Genomic DNA, 27,234 nt, shown 5'->3' with positions numbered 1-27,234 from the left:
CGCGAGTCGAACTCTTCTCCGAAGCCGAAGCAGAACAAGCAAGGCAAGATGGGGTCGATCTTCTAGAGGCAGAGCGCGAGATGGCACTTACTCGCTCAACAATTTATCAGCAAGATCTGCGACGTTTTCATGCATGACATGTCAGAAGCCGCACGTTCCAGGCTGGCGATTTGGTGCTCCGAGTGGATCAACAAAGACCACACAAGTTGGCTCCGGCCTGGAAAGGTCCTTTTATCATTTCAAAAGTGCTGAACAACGGGGCATATAGACTCTACAACATTCAGAAGGAGACCGACGAACCCCGCGCGTGGAACGGAGACCTCCTCAAGCGTTTCTATACGTGATCGCCGACTGAAGCAGTGTAACGAACAAGTTTTGGAGAAATAATATACAACAGTTTCAATTTGTTTTGCAGATTCAGAGTTCTTCCGTGGTTGCAGACTATGGTCACACACAAAAAAAAAACTTAGCTGCGATCATGCATCGCCTAAGTACTAATCTTCCTCCGAGTGTGCACTTCACGTCGCACTCGGGGACTTAGCTGCGATCCTGCATCGCCTAAGTATTAATTTCCTCCGAAGTGTGCACTTCACGTCGCACTCGGGGACTTAGCTGCGATCCTGCATCGCCTAAGTATTAACTTCCTCCGAGTGTGCACTTCACGTCGCGCTCGGGGACTTAGCTGCGATCCTGCATCGCCTAAGTATTAACTATCTCCGAGTGTGCACTTCACGTCGCACTCGGGGACTTAGCTGCGATCCCGAATCGCCTAAGTAACACCTTCCTTTGAGTGTGCACTTCACGTCGCACTCGGGGGCTTAGCTGCGATCCTGGATCGCCTAAGTATTAACTTCCTTCGAGTGTGCACTTTACGTCACACTCAGGGACTTAGCTGCGATCCTGCATCGCCTAAGTATTAACTTCTTCCGAGTGTGCATTTTACGTCACACTCGGAGACTTAGTTGCGATACCGAATCGCCTAAGTAACACCTTCCTTCGAGTGTGCACTTCACGTCGCACTCGGGGACTTAGCTGCGATCCTGCACCGCCTACGTATTAACTTCTCCGAGTGTGCACTTCACGTCACACTCGGGGACTTAGTTGCGATCCTGCATCGCCTAAGTATTAACTTCTCCGAGTGTGCACTTCACGTCACACTCGGGGACTTTGTTGCGATCCTGCATCGCCTAAGTATTAACTTCTCCGAGTGTGCACTTCACGTCGCACTCGGGGACTTAGCTGCGATCCCGAATCGCCTAAGTCACACTTTCCTGCGAGTCTGCACTTTACGTCGCACTCGGAGGCTTAGCTGCGATCCTGCATCGCCTAAATATTAACTTCTTCCGAGTGTGCACTTTACGTAACACTCGGGGACTTAGCTGCGATCCTGCATCGCCTAAGTATTAACTTCCTCCGACTGTGCACTTTACGTCACACTCGGAGACTTAGTTGCGATCCTGCATCGCCTAAGTATTAACTTCTCCGAGTGTGCACTTCACATCACACTCGGGAACTTAGCTGCGATCCTGCATCGCCTAAGTACTAATCTTCCTTCGAGTGTGCACTTCACGTCACACTCGAGGACTTAGCTACGATCCTGCATCGCCTAAGTATTAATCGCTCCTCCGAGTGTGCACTATACGTCGTACTCGGAGACTTAGCTGCCATCCCGATTCGCCTAAGTAATACCTTCCTCCGAGTGTGCACTATACGTCGTACTCGGAGTCTGCGTTATGATCAAGAATCACTTAAGTCCTAATATTCTAAGAGTACACGTTAAGTGTTCAACTCCAAACAGCATTCAAGCAAAAGAATAAGTGTTTTCGTTGTGACTCCAACAGTCTATAAACGATAACAGACTCGGTGCGGATCAAGCTTACCCACATCGATTTAAAAGTATGACGGCCAACAGAAGTGGCCAGAATATCTTACAGGCAAACACTCGGCATACCAAGCATAACATCTGATTACGCGTCAGCTGGGCCAGCGTCAGGACTAGAGGACTCCACAAAAGTGTCCAAGTCAATTCCATCAGCAATGCGGGTGGCAGTCTCGAGGAACATCTCCATGAAGTCTTCGAATTGAAGTTTCTTCGTGTTGGCGACCTTCAACGCTTTCAGCTTATCTTCCCGCACCTCCTTGCAATGGACTCGGACCAACGACAGCGCAACATCAGCACCGCACCGCGCTGCCGATTTCTTCCAAGATTGCACTTGGTTCGGCACCTCCTCCAGTCAGCTCGTTAGGGTCTCCATCTCCTCCCGCGACTCGTCTTCCGGCCAAAGTTCCTTGTTAATTCGGCTGACGACTTCTCTCAGTCGACCGATGAAAGGACCTACATTGCTAGCGCGGATTTGTGCTCGAAGCAGATCCCGACTGGCGTCCTCACCGTGTGGAACTTTGTCCTTAACAGACCGTTCCACAGCCGCCGTTTCAGCTTCAGGATCTCCGCAAAAGTCTGCCACCAACAAGCAAGCAGGCAATGAAAACCGAATGTCGGGCACACGATAAAGCCACTCGACAAAGCATCAGAGTTACCAGCCAGACAAGTCATCATTTGCTCAGCCCAGTCGGTGACATACTTCTCTTGAGCTATGCACCTTCTGTTCAGGGCGCCCATCTGATTATGCAGATCGGTCCTATGTTTCCTCATCATCTGCGTCTCCGCCGTCAATACCCTGTTTGCCTCCCGAGCTTCTTCCAAGGACTTTTCTCGCGCTTCCAGAGCGTCCTTCATACCAGCCATGGCAAGCATTGCAGCTTCCAGTTCACCAGCATATAGATTCCTCTCCGCTCTGAGGGCTTCATAAGAAGTTCCCATATCGCAAGTTTTCTACAAAACAAAACAAAGGCTTACCAGCAACTTTCGCAATACACACTACGTTCTTCAGACCCCTACCGACGCAAGTAGTCGACAGCGGTCTCGGGGACTACACCCAGTGGGTTCACTAAGAGTGACCCCACTGGCATGCACCTCAAGCAGGTCTGCCCTATTGAGGTGCACATTTTTACCTACGTCTCCGAGGCTAAAGCTACTCCACCTGTGTGCAGTTTACTCTACGGAACTCTTACCGCAAGAGTGCTCCGACTGTAGTAAGTACTTGCACTCAGAAATCTTGTCTACGGACACGATAAAAATAAAGACCAAATGTATAAAGACAACTGTCGGTGCAAACACTCGACAGAAGTCTCGGGGACTACACCCACTGGGTTCACTCGGAGTGAACCCATTGCAAACAACAGACTACGACAACACCCAATGGGTTACAGAAGAAAAGTAAGTACTTACTACGGTACTTACTCGGATGTCATCGCGCAGCTCCAAGCTCCGCTGATATAAAGCTGCAGCGGAGTCATAAACCCTCTTGGCCTCTCCGGCCATCAGCTCCGCCTGAACCATGGTCCCCTTGACCGCTCCCACCTGCTCCTCCGGGACACACCGAATGTTGAATTCGGCGTTTGACGAACCGGGAATCGGGGGGAGATCCTGGTTCATCCCAAGGTTCGCCCCAGTAGGTTCCTCACCCGTCAGCGCCGGTTCAGTCGGCGGAGGCACTTCGTTGGGTAGAGCGTCGGCGGCAGGGGCGGCGGCAGGAGGAGCAGCCTTAGGGACAGGCTCTTCGACGGGCTCCGCGGTCGGATCAGCTCTCCCCCCTGACAAGCCGAATAACACAGTGCTTCAGGAGAAGAAAGAGATGGCGCAGTCTGCAGGAATAAAATACCCGACTCTCCCACAACGTACCTGGTTGTGATGAAACGACATTGTCCCCGTCCATGGGGTCGTCCCCTTGGCGAGCCGGCGAGGTCGCAGAAGTGGCAACCCTCTTGAGTGAAGACCATTCTACTTGTAAAACAAGAGTTCACTCGATCAACAGAAAGGACCGAAAACTAGATTCGCTTACGTGGAGGTGACGGGGATGGCCACCCTCATCCACGGCAGAGCCTTCCGAGGTTTGGACCCGCTCGATTTGGGCGCCTTGGAGGACTGGCCCGCAGGTTCAGTGGCTGCGTCCCTGGCTCTTTTGGTACCTCGAACACTCGGTGCAGCCGGAGAAGCAGGCGGGACACTCGGCGACACAGGGGGAACTAAAGGGACGGCAGACTCTTGCCGACGCCTATTCCGATGCTCTGGCCGCGGAGGCGGTGAGTCTGGCTCTTCATCCTTTTCCTCTTCCTCGCTGTTTTCCTCCTCTGACTCTCCGCTATCGAAGATGTATTCGTCGCTGTCCACGCTTCCCTCCTGGCTGCCTTCTTCATCTTCCTCCTCCAGTTTCCCGCTCGAGACGGGGGAGAACCAGTTGGTCCATGCCTGCAGTTGGAAACGTTAAGCATCACGCGGAGATATAAATGAGTTGCTGAAATCAAGGCAGTTCAACGTACTCGGCTAATGCTACTCACCTGATTCGGTGGAGGGTTGTCCGCACCATAAGGCGCCACTCGGCGGGCCCCCTTGGGATTCTCACAGGGACCCGTGATTTGGAGCAACTTTGAGGTCACCTTCTCCTCGAGAATACCCTCCACGTTGGTCCGAGTGCAGTCTTCAGGTCCTACGTAGTGCCACATAGCATGGTGGCGGGCTTGCAGGGGCTGGATTCGCCGACCGATGAAGACTTCCAGCAAGTCCATCCCAGTGACCCCCCTCCTGACAACATCCGCGAGTGCCTCAACCAAAGGCTGGATGCCTTTCTTCTCCGCTTTCGAGAGAGCGAGTTGCTTGGGTGGAGCAGGGCGGTCTAGACTGAATGGAGGCAGCCCAGACGACGCGTTCAGACAGGCTATGTCCTGGCAGTAGAACCACGTCGACTGCCAGTTCCTAACCGACTCACTCAACTGCAGAGCAGGGTAAATACTCCGATTCTTCTTCTGAAACCCTAAACCCCCACAGAGCTGGAGGAGATGCGTCTTGTCATCCGATTGACTAAGACATTTTATGGTTTGGGAGCGGACGAAAAAGATGTGTTTGAATAAACCCCAATGGGGAGGACAACCAATAAAACATTCGCATAAAACGATGAAGGCAGAAAGGTGGACGATGGCATTCAGAGGGAAGTGATGGAGTTGAGCACCAAAATGATTCATGATACCCTTGAAGAAAGGGTGGGGGGCAGAGAGAAACCTCGGTGAACGTGGCTAAGGAGCAAGACGCGCTCCCCCTCCCGTGGCGCCGGCTCAGCCTCGTCGTCCGCCGGCAACCTCCAAGATTTATGCACGAGCTGGCCGTGCTCTACCAACTCCAGCAGGTCCCCCTCCGTCACTGTGGAGGGGAGAAAATCTCCCTAGATCCATCCCGCTGGCAATGACCGCTGCCGCCGCTGAACAGCCGCCGCCTTGCCCTTCTTATTCCTTGCCTGCATCTTGCTGGTCTGGCCTTTGGTCATTGCGGCGATGGTGAGCTTTCGAGAAGGACGGGAAGGGAAAGGTGTATGAGCGCAAGAGGTGGCGAGGAAGACGGAGCAAGCAAGAGCACAGGATTTGGCGAGCGTAACCGAAGGGTCTCGTCGGCCAGAGTTAAATAGAGCGGGCCCGAAATCTTATCCGCCCAACGAGCCGCGGCGATATCGGCGGAAGATTTGAAGGCGCGGGATCGAGGAGTCAGGCGCTACTCGAGGGCGCTGACGTCGCCCCGGCTAAGCGCGCGGAATCTGAAATTTGAGATCCCGGATAATACGCCGCTGTCAGTTGACTGGTCGTGTCAAAAGATGCCGCGAAGGCACTCGGTTACCGACAGTCCGTTCCGCAGAACACATTCACTCGGGTCATTGGCCAGGAGAGATAGAATGGATAGAGGCAAGCAACACCCAAGCCGAACCTAGTCCAGTCGGATCTGAGCATCGAGCACTGCTTTGACGTTTCAACCCCAATCCATTCGGGGACTAATGATGGGGTCATAGTCCTAGGGTAGGGTCATAGCCCTGTCCTACAGGTCCTACCCAAGGACTACCCCACGCAAGGGACAGGACCTTAAGTATGCCCGACTGTATTAAGGTGCCCCCATCATCCAGTCGGTAACGGGCCCAGAACCATCCAGTCAGAGACTAAGACTCGGAAGACACCGGACCTACCGACTGGATACACTCGGTGCGTCGTTACCTCCCTGGAGGGAAACTGCCGTACGTTTCCGGGTGCATTAACTAGCATTTATAGCATACGTTACTTGTAACGCATGCATTCAATCGCCACTACTCCACCCTTGAATCAGAACCGTTGAGGACGACAGTGCACTCTATATAAGCCGCCCTCCCCCACTGGTAAAAGGGTTAGAAAAACATTGTACTCCATATTACACTCGGTAACCAGCTCCAAGAGCACTGAGACGTAGGGCTATTACCTCCACCGTAGAGGGGCCTGAACTCATACAACCTCGCCGTAGCTAGGACTCTGCCCATCTCATTCGTACCCTACACATCTACTGTCGGGCTTATACCCACGACACTAGTTGACTCCTTGATCAAAAGGTGTGTCAAAGTGTCGGAGGAGAGAATGAAGTAGGTCTGAAACCTCAGTGGCGTCCCGTCCTTGGAAGATGGGTTGAGTGTCCATCTCCCGTCTACCCAATCATTAACAAAAGGTAGGTGACAAGTAGATGGCTCATCAGCCATCTCGAGAAGGATGTCGCGGAGTCGCATGAGCGCCTCTCGTGTTGCGGTCTGCACTGCCAACATCAGATCTTCCATCTGTGGACCTTCAAAGAACCAACTAGTCAGGGAGTCATTAGCCTTCTCTATCACGTCCACGTGATATTCCTTAGTGCCGGTGTTGACCCAGTGCTCGTGGTAGAGGAAGATGGGCGTGCGGCGTACTTGACACTTCTCGAGGCTATCACGCAAAAGCACAGGAAAGCCCGTCATCAGAAGCAGAGGAAACATGCTAGTTCGCAGCGGTGTCTCCGAAGACGTACTGTGCTCCAAACTGTGCACCCTGCCGGGACGGGGAAGTGCCCCCGGATTCATCTCCATCGACATTGCTTCCTCCCTCCATGAAGCAGGAGTAGTTCCTCCTCAGAGCTGAGGATTTCAACCGTAGCTAGGTGGTCATCTCTCTCTCCCATGATGTGATCTTGATTGTGATCATAGGCTATGTTAATCTAGGCTGATCCCATGATGTTTCCCCTTCTTCTATGTAGTAGATTTATGTACTTACTTGATCTTATCTAGTATAATCCTTGATACCATGGTGATAGCGGTCTATTGGACATGGATTAGAAGAATATTTTCATGAGTGATTTCCTATTTTGTGAATTGATTGAAGATTGAGAGTCTCTTGGTACTTGTCTTTGACTATCCTTGAGATATGTTGTGGTGATTGTGGTACTCTCTTTGGATGGCCGCGGTGACATTGGGAAATCCATAGATGAGAACTACGAACTCTAAGGTGTGCTTTTGTAGCCCTACATAATTATCGTCCTCTCTTGATCACAAAGGAATGACCTCTAAGTACATCTCCATTGCATGTTTTAGTGGAAATATCATGTGATTTGATTATGTTAATGTTGTTGGGAGTTGCCACTAGTGAAAGTATGAAGCATGGACCTTTTTTTCCACCATTGTTACACCGTTTATGCTCAATGTTGTCACTTGCTACCTTGCTGCCATTTTTATTTCAAATTCATATTACCTTGATTTTCCACACCTATCACCCATATTTTACCATCTCTTCGCCGAACTAGTGCACCTATACAACTGACAATTGTATTAGGTGTGTTGGGGACGCAAGAGACTTCTTGTATATTAATTGTAGGGTTGCTTGAGAGAGACCATCTTTAAACTCTACTTCCTTGAGTTCGATAAACCTTAGGTCATCCACTTGAGGGAAATTGCTGCTATCCTACAAACCTCTGCGCTTGGAGGCCCAACATAGTCTACAACAATAGAAGCATGCGTAGACATCACATAGCAGAATCCATAGGCGAGTCGGCCTCCACGGCGAGGGATGGGGCCTCGTGGACCATGGCTCCCGCTACGCAAGTGCTCCGACAGCCTGATGCGTTGAAGGAGTCAACCAGGTGCGCACAACCGGGAGACTGCACCCTGGTTGTGTCTGCCCGTGCCCCGTCCGCCTCCGGAGCCGACCCGTGGAGACATGGAGCGCGACCAGCATGAGTCGTGCAAGGATACCCCTTGTCACCACACTGAGTGGAGTTCCCGCTCTCATCACGGCGTTCACCCCGAAGCCGCGGTCGTGTGACGCAAGCCACCAACGTGGCACGGGAGCATCTGCTACGCATTGAGCGGTTTGTTGATGTAAGCTTTCCATTCCCCCATGCTTTCGTTGAGAGTTTTTCTTCTTCCTGCTTTGCTTCAGTGGGGTTGCGCCAGCACACCCACTTGGTGTAGCCCCTGAGAGTCAGGCCGGCTAAACGTTAGCCGACTCAAGTCTCACTCGTGGCTAGCTGTTTTTTCCTTTTTGTTTCAGTGGGTTCACCCTACCACACCCATTGGGTGTAGCCCCCGAGAGTCGGTCCGGCTGGAAATCCGCCGGGTCGAGTCTTACTCGCAGCTAGACTTTTGCCTTTTTTGCATTGTAGGACCTTCAAGAGCTTCGTGCGGATGCTCACAATGTGTTGTTGAATCGACTCCAAGAAGCCGAGGGTCAACTGCCCAGAGTGAGACGCCTTGCGCGATGAACGCACCCGGCTGTGCCAGGAGATAGAGATTCTCCAGTTGGAGAAGAAGGACCGTGAGGCGGCTCATCGGATGGAGTTGGAGCAGCTGCTCTGCCCATCCCGACGGCCTAGGGAAGAGAGAGGCATCCCACCGTGATGCCCTGTCGTAGAAGGAGGCGTCCCATGCCGCCGAGCTGGAGCGGTTGGAGTAGGTGCACCGCGAAAAGAGAAGGCACGACAGGATGCGTCCTTGAAGGACAAAGAAGCCCAACTCTTGAAGGAGGACAAAGAAGCGCATGCCGCATGGCACGATCTTGCCCGCCGGGTCCAGGAGTATGCAACCCTTCTCACCAAGCTTGAAGAAGAAGCGGGCGAAGTTGACATCCTTCTCACCAGTGAGTCATCCTTGGCTTAGCTTGTCTTTTTGTCGTTGATTTTGTCTCCTTTTCCTCATACCGCGCGTCCGCCCCCGCTCCCCAAGCCTATTTCCGTGGACAAAGGAGGCGGTAGAGGCGGACGTAGAGGCCCACCATGAGGAACGACGAGCCGTAGGCGTCGAAGTGGACGCTGATGCCTGCTGGGCTGTGGACGAGGTGGGCACTCTCGCCAAGGCTCGCCTGCGGGACATGGCTCGATCCATGAACCGTCTCTAGGACTCCAGGTTGGTGATGTGCTGCCAACATTGATGAGCCGACTGTCTTGGTGGCTCGAGGCAGGGAGCACCTGGCTGGACGCCTGGCGTTCGTCGGTGGCTCGGGCCGGAGCGTACATGGCTGTTCGGCTTTCCAACTCATGGTGCTACGACCTTTACATGTTTGTAGCGCAGCGAGCCAGCACGGACGCGAAGCTGGTCGCCATTGAGAACAAACTACAAGTGCGGGCCAGCGACGTCACCTCATACTCCGCCTGGAACGAGTACATCTTGGAGCGGAGGCCCAATTGACCCCCATCCCGGAAAATCGCTACTGGCCAGCCGTCAGCGATCCTGATGGTAGATCCTACAAGACGGCGGTCAAGGATGTAGACTCCAGTGACAAAGCCTACGCCAACTCCACTTCGGAAAGTGATTCGGCCACGAAAGCCGATACCGGAGGCGTCCGAGCGTGCGACGAAGCATCCACCTCAGCTTCCGTGGGCGATGTCGGAGCCGAGGGTGGATCCGCCGCCGATTGAAACTTTTCCTGCTTCCTGCATTTATATTTAACTCTGCAGTTCCACCCACTGGGGTGTAATGTAATGAACCTTGGCTGTGGGCCTTTGCATGTTTTGTGTAACATGCTTGCTTGTGAATATCGCGTCTACGAAAGCTTGTGCTTGCCGGCTTGCTTTTCGGTCCTTTATTATGTTGGATTCCGTTTAACCAAAAGCCTACCCTTTCTAGCTTCTGCCTTGCCAGTCCGATAGCCGGGAGCTGGTTTATGACTGGGACGGGATTTCCACCTTTTGGGGTATCGGCCTTGGGTTTCCCAAAGCCGCGAGCATACTTAGACTTGGAGCGAGTCGATAGAGCTGGCTTAATAAAGAAGGATTGAAAATGATTGGACCGGCCCAAGCCGGCAACCCCTTCGCAGTCGAACCTTTTGCGCAAGCAGCCTTCCGTCCGAGGGACCCATTAGCTAGACAGCCGGGAGCCGGTCTGTAGCTTATGCAGGGTGGTAAGGGTTTTGGCTCATCGTGCGCCATGTGTTCGACTACGGATGGGAGGTTGCCTCAGGCGGACTAGCGAGCCCCCGGGGCCAAGGAGTAAGACCAAGGATCTTACTCTTAAAATGACACTCTTTTGGGAAATCGAAAAGGTATGCCTCAATTGTTGGCTTGAGGCACCCACTGCATGCATTTACGCCTGAAAGAGTAAAGGGATACATATGTACACGTTTCTCTCTCTTGTTCTAGCAGTAGAACGAGCGAAGCAATGCTGCGTTACAAGCACGCTCTGTCTCCTCGCCGGAGACATCTCTCTTGCCCTTCTGTGGTTTCTGAGCGTCTAATAGATAGTACGCGTTATTGTGTAGTGCCTTGCTGACGATTGCTACGGTAAGAATAGTCCTTCCTTGGCGCTAGGAATTCTTCTTGCTACTTCTCTTGTTCGCGTCGGTTTTTCCCTTGAAGAGGAACCGGTGATGCAGCACAGGAGCAGTAAGTATTTCCCTCAGTTTGAGAACCAAGGTATCAATCCAGAAGGAGGGTCTCGTCAAGTCCATAGTACCTGCGCAAACACAAACAAGCTTGCACCCAACGCTTCAAAGGGGTTGTCAATCCCTTCAAGATTGCTTGCAAAGTGAGATCTGAAGGCGGAAAGTGCAACGAAGTAAAAAGTGTAAGGCTGAAAATATGGTGTGGAGTAGACCCAGGGTCCATAGTGACAAAGCAGGAAGCTCTCAATCATGACAAACATGGTGCTATCATGAAGCACAAGTGTAGAAAAATATAGTAGCATTGTCTCTTCTCTCTTTTTCTCTCTTTTTTTCATTTGGGCTCTTAGGCCTCCCTTTTTTTCTTTTTTTGTTTTTTTCTTTTTGGTCTCTTTGGCCTCCTTTTTTTATTTCCTCACATGGCACAATGCTCTAATAATGATGATCATCACACTTTTATTTACTCACAGCTCAAAGATCACAATGATGATGACTCCATAGGAAAGGCCTCCGGTAGTGTACCGGGATTTGCAACGATCTAGCATGGCATATGACATTGAAACATCTCGCTGGCTATCTTACGATCATGCAATGGCAATATGAGAGTGACGGCACAAGCCATGAGACGGAATGGTGGGAGTTGCATGGCCATATATCTCGGAATGGCTATGAAAATGCCATAGTAGGTAGGTATGGTGGTTGTTTTGAGGAAGGAATTTGGTGGGTTTGTATACCAACGAGAATTGCGCGGCACTAGAGAAGCTAGCAATGGTGGAAGGTGAAAGTGCATCTATACCATGGACTCACATTAGTCATGAAGAACTCACATACTTGTTGCGAAAGTTTTTATTAGTAATCGAAACAAAGTGCTAAACGCATACTCTGAGGGGAAGGGTTGGAAGGTGTTAACCATCGCGCGATCCCGACCTCAACACAAAGGATGCCAATCAATAGATCAATTATGCTCTGACTTCCTAACATAGCGGTTCACCATACGTGGATGCTACGGGAATCACTAACTTCAACACAAGTATTTCTAGATTCACAACACCCTACTAACATAGCTCTTAATATTACTAAATCCATGTCTCAAAACTAATTGAGAGGAATCAAAACTTCTCTTTCTACTCAATGCTCATGAAGATGGAGGTTTTTGCATCTTATTTTGGTACCTATCACATTTGGGACTACTTTCAAAGCATAAGCCAACTACCAAATCACGCACTGCCATGCTCTAAAATATATAAGTGAAGCACTAGAGCAAAAGTATTTAGCTCAAAAGATATAAGTGAAGGACTATGAGCATTGTAGCAAAATCACGATGAGTGCACGTCTCTCTCTCTCTCAAAAAGGTGTGTAGCAAGGATGATTGTGAGACAGAATAAAGAAACTACTCCTAAGATACATGACGCTCCAAGCAAAACACATATCATGTGGTGAATAAAAATATAGCTCCAAGTAATGTTATCGATGGTTGAAGACGAAAGAGGGGATGCCTTCCTGGGGCATCCCCAAGCTTAGGCTTTTTGGTGTCCTTGAATTTGGCTTGGGATGCCTTGGGCATCCCCGAGCTTGATCTCTTTCCACTCCTTATCTCTTTGTCCATGAGAACATCACCCAAAACTTGAAAACTTCACAACACAAAACTTAAACAGAAATTCATGATAACATTAGCACAAGAAAAAAAACTACCACCTTTTTTGGTACTATAGAAAACTTGATTTCCATCTATATTGGTGTTGGGCTACTGTATTCTCACTTTTCCATGGCTAGTACCCCCCGATATTAACCATAGTTTCATCAAAACAAGCAACCAACTAAAAAAACAGAATCTGTCAAAAACAGACCAGTCTGTAGCAATCTGTATACTTCGTATACTTCTGTTACCTCACAAAATCTGTAAAATTACGACGGCCTGGGAAAAACGCATATCAACCAGCAGCAAAAATAATCAACTCAAAAGCTCTTTATGAATAACAATGAAAAGTCATGTCGTGAGCGAAAAGTTTCTGTCTTTTTCCAACAGGATCAAACAACCATTACCAATACTAGTCATAAAGGTTTTGCTTGGCTCAAACTCAAAAGGAAACACAAAAAAAACAATCACAACAGAATCGTGATGGTGTGGACACAACAAAACAGAAAGAAAAAGATAAATTGATCGGGTTGCCTCCCAACAAGCGCTATTGTTTAACGCCCTTAGCTTGGCTTAAAAGCGATAGAATCACGTATCATCATCTTTGGTGCTCAAACCATAAGTGGCCCTCATCACGGATTCATAAGGAAATCTTATTTTCTTTCTAGAAAAGTGTTTCATGCCCTTACTTAAAGAAATTGAAATTTAATATTCCCTCCCATCATATCGATGATAGCACCGATAGTCCTTAGGAAAGGTCTACCAAGAATAATATGGCATGTAGGATTGCAATCAAGGTCAAGCACAATGAAATCCATGGGTACATGGTTCCTATTTGCAATAATAAGAACATCATTGATCCTTCCCATGGGTTTCTTGACAGTAGAATCAGCAAGATGCAAATTAAGAGAACACTCTTCAATCTCATTAAAACCTAGAACATCACATAAAGGCTTTGGAATCGCAGAAACACTAGCACCCAAACCACACAAAGCATTACATTCATAGTTTTTGATTTTGATTTTGATGGTAGGTTCCCACTCATCATGAAGCTTTCTAGGGATAGAGACTTCCAATTCATGTTTATCTTCAAGATATTTTATCATAGCTTCGACGATATGATCGGTAAAGGCTTTGTTTTGGCTATAAGCGTGTGGAGAGTTTAACATGGATTGCATCAAAGAAATGCATTCAATCCATGAGCAACTATCATAATTGAATTCCTTGAAATCCATGGTAGTAATTTCATTACTACTCAAAGTTTTAACATCTTCTACTCCACTTTCAATGCTTTTAGCATCAAGATAGATGGACTCCGAATCATTGGGGCACTTGTCAACCAAAGTGGATTCATATCCAGCCCCAAAATCATTAGGTTTCACACAAGAAAACAAAGATTCAATGGGAGTCACACCAAGCACTTTAAGATCTTCATGATTCTCATCACGAGAACACGCCTTTTTAATCCACTCATGTCTAGCACGAATTTGGGCGGTTCTTTCTTGGCTCTCAATCATGGAAACACACATAGCTTTCAAAGTTTCATCAACGTTGATTTTGGGAGGAGCACATATAACTTTGAAAGCATCAACATCACAAGACATTCTATCAACGCTCTTAGCCAAATCGTCAATTTTGAGTAGCTTTTCCTATATGGACGCATTGAAAATCATTTGAGAGTTGATGAACTCTTTGATATTACTCTCTAGATCAGGGGGTAATCTATTGTAATTTCCATGAGTATTGTCATAGGAGTTGCCCAAATTATTAGAAGAGTTACTAGGAAAATGCCTAGGAACATAGTTTCCTCTAAAAGCATTCTTGTTGCCAAAGTTATTCCTACCAAAAAAATTAACGTCCAAGCTAGCATTGCTACTCTCAATCAAAGAAGACAAGGGCATATCATTAGGATCCAAAGGAGCGGTTCTACTAGCAACCAAATTCATTAACTCGTCCATCTTAGAACTCAACGAATTAATTTCTTCTATAGCGTGTACCTTCTTACTAGTAGGTGACCTTTCAGTGTGCCACTGAGAGTAGTTCGTCATGATGTTGTCTAAGAGATTTGTGGCTTCTCCTAACGTGATTTTCATGAATGTTCCACCTAAGGCGGAGTCCAAGATATTTCTAGAAGCGAAACTCAAGACAGCGTAAAATATTTGAATAATCATCCAAAGACTCAAGCAATGAGCGGGACAATTTCTAATCATCAATTTCATTCTCTCCCAAGATTGCGCAACATGTTCATGATCAAGTTGCTTGAAATTCATGATATCATTACGGAGAGAGATGATCTTAGCCGGCAAAAAATACTTGGATATATAAGCATCTTTGCACTTATCCCCAGAATTGATACTATTTTTGGGCAAAGAAGAAAACCAAGTTTTTGCGCGATCTCGCAACAAGAAAGGAAAAAGCTTCAATTTAATCACGTCATTATCCATATCTTTTTTCTTTTGCATATCGCAAATCTCAATGACAGTATTGAGATGGGATGCGACATCTTCACTAGGAAGGCCAGAGAATTGCTCTTTCATAACAAGATTCAGCAAAGCGGCATTGATTTCGTATGACTCCGCACTAGTGGCGGGAGCAATCGGAGTACTAATAAAATCATTATTATTAGTATTTGAGAAGTCACAAAGTTTGGTGTTTTTATTCATGGTGAATTCAGCAAGCAAGCAAGCACACAAGAAAACAAAGAGCATGCGAGAAAAAGGGCGAACGAAAAAGGCAAACGAAAAAGGCAATTTGGTGAAATGGGGGAGAGGAAAACGAGAGGCAACTGGAAAACAAAGTAAATGCAAGAGATGTGTTTGCGACACCTACTTGGATGAGTTCATGACTTGATCTTCCTCCCTAGCAACGGCGCGAGAAATTCTTCTGCTACGGTAACAAAAGTCCTTCCTTGGTGCTAAGAATTCTTCTTGCTACTTCTCTTGTTCATGTTGGTTTTTCCCTTGAAGAGGAAAGGGTGATGCAGCACACGAGCAGTAAGTATTTCCCTCAGTTTGAGAACCAAGGTATCAATCCAGAAGGAGGGTCTCGTCAAGTCTAGAGTACCTGCGCAAACACAAACAAGCTTGCACCCAACGATTCAAAGGGCTTGTCAATTCCTTCAAGACTGTTTGCAAAGTGAGATCTGAAGGAAGAAAGTGCAACGAAGTAAAAAGTGTAAGGCTGAAAATATGGTGTGGAGTAGACCCCGGGGCCATAGTGTTCACTAGAGGCTTCTCTCAAAATAGAAAATATCACGGTGGGTGAACAAATTACTGTCGAGCAATTGATAGAACCGTGCAAAGTTATGACGATATCTAAGGCAATGAACATACATATAGGCATCACGTCCGAGACAAGTAGACCAATACTTTCTGCATCTACTGCTATTACACCATGCATCAATCTCTATCCAGCATGCATCTAGTGTATTGAGTTCATGATGAACAGAGTAACGCCTTAAGCAAGATAACATGATGTAGAGGGATAATCTCAAACCAATGATGAAAACCCTATCTTTTTACCCTTGATGGCAGCAACATGATGCGTGCCTCGCTACCCCTTCCGTCACTGGGTGAGGTCACCGCACGATATGAACCAAAACCAAGCACTTCTCCCATTGCAAGAATCATAGATCTAGTTGTCCAAACAAAACCACAACTCGAAGAGAATTACAAGGATATGAAATCATGCACAAGAGAGATCAGAAGAAACTCAAATAAGATTCATAGATAATCTGATCATAAATCCACAATTCATCTGATCTCGACAAACACACCTTAAAAGAAGATTACATCAGATAGATCTCCATGAAGATCATGGAGAACTTTGTATTGAAGATCCAAGAGAGAGAAGAAGCCATCTAGTTACTAGCTATGGACCCGTAGGTCTATGGTGAACTACTCACACATCATCAGAGAGGTCATGGTGTTGATGAAGAAGCCCTCCGTGTCCGAATCCCCCCTCCGGCAGGGCACCAGAACCTGCCCCAGATGGGATCTTGCGGAAACAGAAGCTTGCGGCGGCGGAAAAGTAATTTCGATGATCTCCTGATTTTTTTGGGATTTTTAGGGAATATATAGGCGCAACACCTAGGTCAGAAGGCGCCCAGGGGGACCACAAGCCTGTGGGCCGCGGCCTCCCCCCTGGCCGCGGGGTGGGGGCTTGTGGGGCCCCTGAGGCTCCCCTCCCTTGGCTCTCAAGCTTCCCGATCTTCTTCCGTTACGGTAAAATCTTTTCGGGGATTTTCTTCCGTTTGGACTGTGTTTCAAAATCTCCTCTGAAAGGGGTCAAAAACATGGAAAAAACAGGAACTGGCACTGGGCACTGAGTTAATAAGTTAGTCCCAAAAAATATATAAAAGGCATACAAAACATCCAAAGTTTGACAACATAATAGCATGAAACCATCAAAAATTATAGATACGTTGGAGACGTATCAACGATGAAGGGCCCCTCCCATGGGGAGGAGAGCTTGTGCTGGCCGGCGGTTCGCTCGATTCTTCTAAGTACCAGGTCCCCTTCACAAAAACAGAGGGGCCAGATCCTTTTGCTATGATAGTGCCTCAACTTCTGCTGGTAGATGGCCGATCGGCTCAGGGCTAGCTCCCATGCCTCCTTGAGTAAATTGACGTTGTCTTCTCTTGCTTCTCTTGCATCCGTCTCTACGTACAGGGTGGAACGATGTGAGTCGAACTCGAGATACGTGGGGATGACAACCTCCAACCCGTATACAAAAGAAGAATGGTGTGAAGCTGGTTGACCGGTTCGGCATCGTACGGAGGCTCCATAGCACAGCCGACAGGTCTTCGATCCAGCAGCCGGCTGACGTGATGAGTGGCGCCATGAGTCTTGGCTTGATGTCGGCTAAGATCATGCCATTGACCCTTTCCGCCTGGCCATTTTACAGCGGGTGGGCGACCGACGCGAGGTCGACTCGAATGTTCTCCTTGTCACAGAAGAGCACCATTCCACCTTTGGTGAAGTTGGTGTCATTGTCGGTGATGATGTTGTGAGGGATGCCATACTGGATGGTGATGTCCTTGATGAACCTGAAGACCGTGGGGCCGTCAAGCTTCTTGATGGGCCTAGCCTCGATCAACTTGGTGAATTTGTCGACGGCTACTAGGAGATGCGTCATGCCACCTCGGGCGGTCTTGAAAGTCCCTACCATGTCGAGCCCCCAGACGGCAAAGGGCCATGAAAGGGGGATACTCTTGAGCATTGTAGCCGGCAAGTGGCTTTGTGTGTTGATGCGTTGGCATCCCTCACACTTGTCGAGCAAGTCTGTCGCTTCCTACAAGGACGTGGGACAGTAGAATCCATGGTAGAACAGCCTGGCCACCAGGGTTCCAGAGGCGGCATGATGCCCACACTCGACCTGATGGATGTCTGTGAGAATTTCCTGTTCTTTCTCTGATTCAATGCATCGTTGAAATACACCGGTCGCACTGCGTCAAAGCAGCTCGCATTTGATGATTGCATAGGCAGTCGACGGCGTTGTCGGAATCGGCGAAGCAGCTAGAGCAGGCAAAGCGGGCGGAGCCGGCGGAGCCTCCGACGCCGAAGCTGCAGGGTCGGATGGGTCCGCGGGCACGAAGATTGATGTTGACTCCAGATACGGTCGGATAGACGGATTGTGCAATTGCTTGAGGGGAACACCGGCTGGAATTTCTTGCGTGGTGGAGCCGATTTTCGCCACCATATCCGTCGCCTCGTTGTCTGCCCGCGGGACTTGGTGGAATTCGCAACCCTCCAAAGGGCCACTGTGCTGCTGAACGAGGAAGCATTAGTTGGCCATATTGGCGTCCCTGGCGTCCCATTCTCCAGAGACCTATTGCACCATAAGGTCGGAGTCGCCGAACCAAAGAATCCGTCGGATGCCGATCCCTCTGGCAAGCCAGAGGCCGTGTGCGAGCGCCTTGTACTCGGCCACGTTGTTGGAGGCGGCGAAGTGGATTTGGGGAGCATATTTGAGTTGGTCCCCTTTCGGGTACGTCAGGACGATGCTGGCTCCCAGGCCGGTCCGCATCTTGGAGCCGTCGAAGTGCATCCGCAAGTGTGTGGAGTCGGGAGGCGGCTGTTGGGTAACATAGCATAAATTCAAAATTTTCCTACGTCATATTTAGATCTTCCTATGGAGAGACCAGCAACGAGAGAGGGGTGAGTGGATCTTCATACCTTTGAAGATCGCTAAGCGGAAGCGTTGCTAGAACGCGGATGATGGAGTCGTACTCGCGGCGATTCTGATCGCGGTGTGATTCCGATCTAGTGCCGAATCACAGCACCTCCGTTTTCAACACACGTGCAGCCCGGTGAGGTCTCCCGCACCTTGATCCAGCAAGGAGGAGGGATAGGTTGGGGAAGATCTCCGGCAGCACGATGGCGTGGTGTCGATGGAGAGACGAGGTCTCCCGCACGGCTTCGCCAAGCACCATAGGAGAGGAGGAAGAAGAGAGTGATACGTCTCAAACGTATCTATAATTTTTGACGGTTTCACGCTGTTATCTTGTCTTCTTTGGTTGTTTTATGTACGTTTTATATCTTTTTTTGGACTAACTTAATAATTCAGTGCCAAGTGCCAGTTCCTGTTTTTTCCGTGTTTTTTACTCTTTTCATATCTGATTTTGGAATGGAGTCCAAACGGAAGAAAAACCCCGAAATGATTTTTCCCGAACAGAAGAAGATCAGGGGGCCTTTGGGCCAGGCCAGGTGTGCTCCAGGAAGCCCACAAGCCCCCACTCCGCCACTAGTGGAGGCGGCGGTGGGCAGGCTTGTGGCCTCCCTGGCCACCCCCTGACCTAGGTCTTTAGCCTATAAATTCCCAAATATTCCTCAAAAAATCAGGGGAGCCTCGAAAATACTTTTACGCCGCCGCAAGCTTCTGTTTCCACAAGATCTCATCTGGAGACCCTTCCCGGCGCCCTGCCGGAGGGAACTTTGGAGTTGGAGGGCTTCTTCATCATGATCATCGCACCTCCAATGACTCGTGAGTAGTTCACTTCAGACCTACGGGTCCGTAGTTAGTAGCTAGATGGCTTATTTTCTCTCTTGGATCTTCGATACAAAGTTCTCCATGATCTTCATGGAGATCCATCCAATGTAAGCTTGTTTGGCGGTGTGTTTGTCGAGATCCGATGAATTGTGGATTTGTGATCAGATTATCTATGATATATATTTGAGTCTTCACTCGTTTCTTATATGCATGATTTGATATCCTTGTAAGTCTCTCCGAGTCTCGGGTTTTGTTTGGCCAACTAGATCTATGATCCTTGCAATGGGAGATGTTCTTGGTTTTGGGTTCTACCATGTGGTGACCTTTCCCAGTGACAGTAGGGGCAGCAAGGCACACATCAAGTAGTTTCCATCAAGGGTAAAAAGGTGGGGTTTTAATCATTGGTTTTTAGATTATCCCTCTACATCATGTCATCTTGCTTAAGGTGTTACTCTATTCTTATGGACTTAATACACTAGATGCATGCTGGATAGCAGTCGACGTGTGGAGTAATAGTAGTAGATGCAAAAAGTATCGGTCTACTTGTTTTGGACGTGATGCCTATAGATATATCATTGCATAGATATCGTCACGACTTTGCGCACTTCTATCAATTGCTCGATAGTAATTTGTTCACCCACCGTCTACTTGCTTTCATGAGAGAAGCCACTAGTAAACACTACGGCCCCCGGATCTATTCACATCCATCGTTTACACCTTCGCTTTTACTTTGCTTTGTTACTTTGTTCCTTTCAGTTCTCACTTGGCAAACAATCTATAAGGGATTGACAACCCCTTCATAGCGTTGGGTGCAAGTTTTTGTGTTTGTGCAGGATCTTGAGCTACTCCTCCACGGGATTGATACCTTGGTTCTCAAACTAAGGGAAATACTTACCTCCGCTGTGCTACATCATCCTCTGTGCTTCGAGGGAACACCAACGCAGAAGGATTCCTGGTGCCGTCGACAAACCAAATATTCTCCCGTCAACGTGTCATTTCTGGCGCCATTGGAAAGTCTTTTGTGCAGTAGCATAACGGACATCATAAGCATTTCTGGCGCCGTTGCCGGGGAGGAGAAATCAAGATCTATCCAAGTAGGTCTCACAAACTCTTCTCTTGCATTTACTTTTGTTGCCAATTGCCTCTCGTTTTCCTCTCCGCCACATCACATTTGCCGTTTTCATTTGCCTTCCTCCTTCACCGTTTTCTTTTGCCGTTTTTCGTTCGCCCTTTTCTCTCGCTGGTTTTCTGTTTGCTTGTGTGCCATGTGCGCTCAATATTCTTACATCTTCGCTTGCTGAAAATCTAGTGATATGGATCCTCATCCACTTGCTAGTCTCTTTAAGAGACCCACTCGTGTGGAACAAATTGCTAGTGAGTTGAGGGCAATTGACCATTTCCTTGGAGTTTTGCGCAAGATGCGTGAATCTGAAACTTGTGAGGAAGAAATTCATGAAGTGATTCACGAGGGCTGCTTGAATGAAAAGCATGATTGCAATGGTTTCACTATAAATCCTATTAGTGACAATCATGCTAAAAATATGCAAAACCCTAAGCTTGGGGATGCTAGTTTTGCTTTGTCCACTACTTGTTGCAATAATCATGATTGGGGTGATGATCTTTCCTATGATCTTGAAAATTTGTTCAAACCTCATGATGAATATGATATTTGCAACAATACTGAAAGTGGGATTGGAGAAGTCATGACTTTATTTGATGATAATCCCACTATTTTTGAAGAGCGTCAACTTTGCATGCATGTGGATCATGAAAAGAATATCCTATGGGATAGCTATATTGTTGAATTTGAATATGATCCCACATGTAATTGCTACGAGAGAGGAAAATATTTTGGTAGAAACTTTCATGTTACCAAATCACCTCTCGTGATGTTGAGATTGCTCTTATCTCTTCCTTCTTCCTTGCATATGGTAACTATTGGTTGTCTTGACAATCTATTTTCCTATAAAATGCCTATGCATAGGAAGTATGTTAGACTTAGATGTGATTTTCACATGCTTTATGATGCTCTCATTGTGCTTCAACTCTTATCTTTTGTGTGAGCATCATTGATGCCTAGCTAAGGGCGTTAAACAAAAGTGCTTGTTGGGAGGCAACCCAACGAATCTATCCTTTTCTTTCTGTTTTGTGTTTTCCACAATTTCATAATTCTGTTATGATTGTGTTTTTGTGTTACTTTTTTGTGTTTGTGCCAAGCAAAACCGTTATGATTAGTCTTGGGGATGATTGTTTGGTCATGCTGGAAAAGACAGAAACTTTCTGCTCAAGAAAATAATTTTCTTTTTTTTTCTGTAAGAGCTTTTGAGTTGATTCTTTTTTGCTTCTGATTGCTACGCAAATTCTTTAGACTGTCGTAATGTTTCATAATTTGTGAAGTACCAGAGGTATACGAAATATACATATTGCTACAGAATGGTCTGCTGTTAACAGATACTGTTTTTGTTGTGTTGGTTGCTTATTTTGATGAAACTATGGAATATTGAAAGTACAGTAACCCAACGCCAGCACAAGTAGAATTTAAGTTTGCTACAGTACCTAAGGAAGTGGTGGCTTGCTTTCTTTTACTAATGTTATGACGAGTTTCTGTTTAAGCTTCGTGTTGTGAAGTTTTCAAGTTTTGGGTGAACTTCTTATTGAAAAAGAGATAAAGAGTGGCAAGAGCTCAAGCTTGGGGATTCCCAAGGCACCCCAAGATATTCAAGGATACCGTAAAAGCCTAAGCTTGGGGATGCCCCGGGAAGGCATCCCCTCTCTCGTCTTCAATCCATCGGTAACGTTACTTGGGGCTATATTTTTATTCACCACATGTTATGTGTTTTTGCTTGGAGCGTCTTGTATCGTAGGAGTCTTTTATTTTTGTTGTGTCACAAACATCCTTGCTTCACACCTAGAGAGAGAGACATGCACACACCGTGATTTTGTCGAGCTTCACTTATATCTTTTGGTAGACAATTCAGCTCACATGTGCTTCACTTATATCTTTTGAGCTAGATACTTTTGCTCTATGTGCTTCACTTATATCTTTTAGAGCAGAGCGGTGCGTGGCTTGGTAGTTGATCCATGCTTTGAAAGTAGTCCCAAAAGGGGTAGTTATCCAAAGGGATACAAAAACTTCCACCTTCATGTGCATTGAATAGTTGGAGAAGTTTCATTCATCTAAATTAGTTTTGAGTTGTGGGTATGGTAATATTGAAGTCATGCTAGTAAGGCGTTGTGGATCTAGAAATACTTGTGTTGAAGTTAGTGATTCCCGTAGCATGCACGTATGGTGAACTGCTATGTGATGAAATCAGAGCATGATTAGTATATTGATTGTCATCCTTTGCGTGGCGGTCGGGATAGCGCGATGGTTTATACCTACCAACCCTTCCCCTAGGAGTAGGCGTTGAATGCTTTGTTTCGATTACTAATAGAACTTTTGCAACAAGTATATGAGTTCTTCATGACTAATGTTGAGTCCATGGTTTAGATGCACTTTCACCTTCCAGCATCACTATGTTCTTAGTGTGGTGCAACTTTCGCCGGTGCACAAAACCCACCATTAGCCTCCCTCAAAACAGACACCATACCTACCTACTATGTCTTTTCAAAGTCATTCCGAGATATATTGCCATGCAACTACCACCATGACATGTGCCACCATGTCTACTTTGCCTTTGCACGATTGTAAGATAGCTAGCATGATGTTTCCATTAATGTCTATGCCATGCTAGATCATTGCCACGGTACACTACCGAAGGCATTCCATATAGATTCATAGTTCTCTAATTTTGAGTTGAAAGTGTGATGATCATCATTAGTGGAGCATTGTCCCATGTGAGGACATAAAAGAGGACAAAGAAGCCCACCAAAAAAAGAGAGGCCAAAGAGCCCACCAAATAAAAAAAATGAGAGAAAAAGAGAGAAGGGACAATGCTACCACTTTTTCCAAACTTGTGCATATTAAGCACCATGGTCTTCATGATTGAGAGTCTCTCGTTTTGTCACCACCATATAGTTAGTGGGAAATTTTCATTATATAACTTGGCTTGTATATTCCAATGATAGGCTTCCTCAAAATTGCCTTAGGTCTTCGTGAACAAGCAAGTTGGATGCACACCCACTAGTTTTCTTTAAGAGCTTTCACATACTCGTAGCTCTAGTGCATCATTTGTATGGCAATCCCTACTCATTCACATTGATATCTATTGATGAGCATCTCCACAGCTCATTGATATGCCTGGTTAATGTGACTATCTTCTCCTTTTTTGTCTCGCAACCTCCACTACATTCCACACCATCTATAGTGCTATAACCATGGCTCACGCTCATGTATTGCATGAGAGTTGAGAAGGTTTGAGAAAGTAAAGGTGTGCAACAATTACTTGGCCAATACTGGGGTTGTGCATGATTTAAATTCGTTGTTCAGTGATGATAGAGCATAGCCAGACTATATGCTTTTGTAGGGATAACTTTCTTTTGGCCTTGTTATTTTGAAAGTTCATGATTACCTTGCTAGTTTGCTTGAATTATTATTGTTTCCACGTCAATAGCAAACTATTGTTTGAATCTAATGGATCTTAACATTCACGTTACATAAGAGGAATTACAAAGGACACCTATGCTAGGTAGCATGAAAGCATAAAAAATTCATTCTTATCACTTCCCTACTCGAGGACGAGCAGGAGTTAAGCTTGGGGATGCTTGATACGTCTCAAACGTATCCATAATTTTTGATGGTTTCACGCTGTTATCTTGTCTTCTTTGGTTGTTTTATGTACCTTTTATATCTTTTTCGGGACTAACTTATTAATTCAGTGCCAAGTGCCAGTTCCTGTTTTTTCCGTGTTTTTGACTCTTTCAGATCTGATTTTGGAACGGAGTCCAAACGGAAGAAAAACCCCGAAATGATTTTTTCCCGGACGAAAAAAGATCAGGAGGCCTTTGGGCCAGGCCAGGTGGGCTCCAGGAAGCCCACAAGACCGCACTCCGCCACTAGGGGGAGGCGGCAGTGGGCAGTCTTGTGGCCTCCCTGGCAGCCCCTTGACCTAGGTCTTTGGCCTATAAATTCCAAAATATTCCGCAAAAAATAAGGGGAGCTTCAAAAATAGTTTTCCTCCGCCGCAAGCTTCCGTTTCCGCGAGATATCATCTGGAGACTCTTCCTGGTGCCCTTCCGGAGGGGACTTTCGAGTTGGAAGGCTTCTTCATCATCATCATCGCCCCTCCAATGACTCGTGAGTAGTTCACTTCAGACCTACTGGTCCGTAGTTAGTAGCTAGATGGCTTCTTCCCTCCCTTGGATCTTCACTACAAAGTTCTCCATGATCTTCTTGGAGATCTATCCGATGTAATCTTCTTTGGCGGTGTGTTTGTCGAGATCCGATGAATTGTGGATTTGTGATCAGATTATCTATGGTATATATCTGAGTCTTTGCTGATTTCTTATATGCATGACTTGATATCCTTCTAAGTCTATCCGAGTCTTGGGTTTTGTTTGGCCGACTAGATCTATGATTCTTGCAATGGGAGAACTGCTTGGTTTTGGGTTCTACCATGTGTTGACCTTTCCCAGTGACAGAAGGGGCAGCAAGGCACGCATCAAGTAGTTGCCATCAAGGGTAAAAAGATGGGGTTTTTTGTCATTGGTTTGAGATTATCCCTCTACATCATGTCATCTTGCTTAAGGCGTTACTCTGTTCTTATGGACTTAATACACTAGATGCATGCTGGATAGCGGTCGACGTGTGGAGTAATAGTACTAGATGCAGAAAGTATCGGTTTACTTGTTTTGGATGTGATACCTATAGATATAATCATTGCATAGATATCGTCACGAATTTGCGCGGTTCTATCAATTGCTAGACAGTAATTTGTTCACCCATCGTCAACTTGCTTTCATGAGAGAAGCCACTAGTAAACACTACAGCCCCCGGGTCTATTCACATCCAACGTTTACACCTCCACTTTTACATTCCTTTGTTACTTTGTTGCTTTCAGTTTTCACTTGGCAAACAATCTATAAGGGATTGACAACCCCTTCATAGCGTTGGGTGCAAGTTTTTGTGTTTGTGCAGGATCTTGAGATACTCCTCCACCGGATTGATACATTGGTTCTCAAACTGAGGGAAATACTTACCTCTGCTGTGCTACATCATCCTCTTCGCTTAGAGGGAATACCAACGCAGAAGGATTCCTGGTGTCGTCGACACACCAAATATTGTCCCGTCAACGTGTCATTTCTGGCGCCATTGGATGGTCTTTTGTGCAGTAGCATAAGGGACATCAGAGAGACAGGGTTGCGCCGAGAGAGATGGAAAACCGTGTTCTCAAAGGCCACCCCCTTTAGGGTTTCCGACCCCTTTAGGGTTTCCGACCCTAAATGGGGGCGGCAACCCTAGATGGGAGAGGGGGTGGCGGCCAGGAGGGTGAGAGGGGGGTGGCGCACCCCTGGTGGGCCTTAGCCGACCTAACTTAGGGTTTCCCCCCTTTCCCTCTCTAGGTCCCTTGGGCTGGGTGTGGGGGGTGCACCATCCCACCTAGGGGCTGGTTCCCTCTCACACTTGGCCCATGTAGCCTCCTGGGGCTGGTTGCCCCTCCTGGTGGACCTCCGGAACCCTTCCGGTGGTCACAAAACTTTGCCGGTGGCGCCCAAAACATTTCCGGCGTCCAAACCCATCCATCCTATATATCAATCTTTACCTCCCGACAATTCTGGAGCTATTCGTGATGTCTGGGATCTCATCCGGGACTCCGAACAACATTCGGTAACCTTGTATACCAATTCCCTATAACCCTAGCATCATCGAACCTTAAGTGTGTAAACCCTACGGGTTCGGGAAGCATGCAGACATGACCGAGACACACTCCGGCCAATAACCGTCAGCAGGATCTGGATACCCATGGTGGCTCCCACATGTTCCACGATGATCTCATCGGATGAACCACGATGTTAAGGATTCAATCAATCCCGTATACAATTCCCTTTGTCTATCGGTATAGAACTTGCCCGACATTCGATCGTCGGTATACCCATACCTTGTTCAATCTCGTTACCGATAAGTCTCTTTACTCGTTCTGTAGAACGTAATCCTGTGACTAACTCCTTAGTCGCATTGAGCTCATGATGATGTTCTACCGAGTGGGCCCAGAGATACCTCTCCGTCAGACGGAGCGACAAATCCCGATCACGATTCGTACCAACCCAACAGACACTTTCGGAGATACCCGTAGTGCACCTTTATAGTCACCCAGTTACGTTGTGAATGTTTGATACACCGAAAGCACTCCTATGGTATCCGGGAGTTGCACAATCTCATGGTCGAAGGAAAAGGCCCTTGACATTACAAAGGCTTTACCATACGAACAACACGATCTAGTGCTATGCTTAGGATTGTGTCTTGTCCATCACATCATTCTTCCAATGATGTGATCCCGTTATCAATGTCATCTAATGTCCATGAGGAAACCATGATCATCTATTGATCAACGAGCTAGCCAACTAGAGGCTTGCCAGGGACACATTGTGATCTATTTATTCACACATGTATTACTGTTTCCTGTTAATACAATTATATTATGAATAATAGACGATTATCATGAACAAGGAAATATGATAATAACCATTTTATTATTGCCTCTAGGGCATATTTCCAACAGTCTCCCACTTGCACTAAAGTCAATAATCTAGTTCACATCACTATGTGATTGTAATGAATTCAACACCCATATAGTTTTGGGGTTTCATCATGTCTTGCTTGTGAGAGAGGTTTATAGTCAACGGCTCTGAACCTTTCAGATCCGTGTGTGCTTTACAAATCTCTATGTCATCCTATAGATGCGACTATGCCCCATCTGAAACCATTCCAAATAATT

This window comes from Hordeum vulgare, chromosome 5H (genome assembly GCF_904849725.1).
Source record: "Hordeum vulgare subsp. vulgare chromosome 5H, MorexV3_pseudomolecules_assembly, whole genome shotgun sequence".
Classification (NCBI taxonomy): domain Eukaryota; kingdom Viridiplantae; phylum Streptophyta; class Magnoliopsida; order Poales; family Poaceae; genus Hordeum; species Hordeum vulgare.
The sequence above is the reverse complement of the archived record's forward strand: the minus strand, read 5'-3'. Positions refer to the sequence as shown.